Below are 1,101 nucleotides of genomic sequence, written 5' to 3'. Positions count from 1 at the left end.
CATTCACTTCCCTTCTTCTTTTTGTATAATTTCTAAAGAATGCCTAACCTTATCAACAATATCTTTTATACGTTGTTGTACAAAGGAGGCTATTAAAAGTCATTGTATGGATTTTTTTTAATGACGCTCCTTCACCTATTAGCAAGATTGTTGTAATAATCTTATATTACAAGGATTATAATCTTATAATTTTTCTCAGGGATATAAGCTTTAGAAGTTCCAGTTTTCATTCTGATACTAACTTGCCTCATGATTTCGGAAAATAAATTTCCTAAGCTTTATTTTTCTTGTCTTCAAAATGAGTATCTGTGAAAATTAAGTGAGATTATATACGTAATGCACTATATAATATTACTATGCCTAACACATGAAGAGCATGACAAGAAGTAATAAATGAGAAGGTGTTTTGTTAGCTGTTTAACTGTTTATTAACATATCAATGCTTGTTCTTTTTATTCTTATGCTAATTATAGTACCTTTGTTTTGTGACCAGCAAATCACACTTTCCAGGAGGGCCAATTATGAAAGGGAAAAAAATATACCTATTATATTTTAATGGTCTATTTGAAAAACATAAAAAAAAAGCTGCTTCATAATACAAACTATAGAAAACTAAGCTGGATAAAAATCTTTTCTAGGGAGAATATGTAAAAGATGGAATCCCACTTCTGCTCATCAATGATTTTTGATGGGAAGTTTGAGGAGCTCCAAGGTATGTGGAATTTTTATTAGAAAAAGATAGATATTTTAAATTGAGAAACATTGCTTTTGCTCAACATGCTTTTCAAATATGAATCATCACAATTTTAATATAGATCTCTAGCATTGCATAAGACCTTAGACATTGAGGCCAAGAATTTTAACCCAAACCAGCCAAGGCTTAGAACTAAGAATGAGAAACTCTAGAACCAAAGGGGTGTTTGGATTTGTAGATACCAATCTTCAAGTGTGACAAAGACCAGATCAGCATAGTCGCCCTTGTAAAAGTTATAACTGTATTTATTGCTATAGATAAACAGGTTCTAAGGGTCTTCTGAAGGCAATGCTGACTACTTTGTATTGGATAAGTTGTATGCTTCGTACTAGTGCACAGAGGAAAGA

This window comes from Pteropus alecto, unplaced genomic scaffold (assembly GCF_000325575.1).
Source record: "Pteropus alecto unplaced genomic scaffold, ASM32557v1 scaffold101, whole genome shotgun sequence".
NCBI classification, from domain to species: Eukaryota; Metazoa; Chordata; class Mammalia; order Chiroptera; family Pteropodidae; genus Pteropus; species Pteropus alecto.
This window is presented reverse-complemented; position numbering follows the sequence as displayed.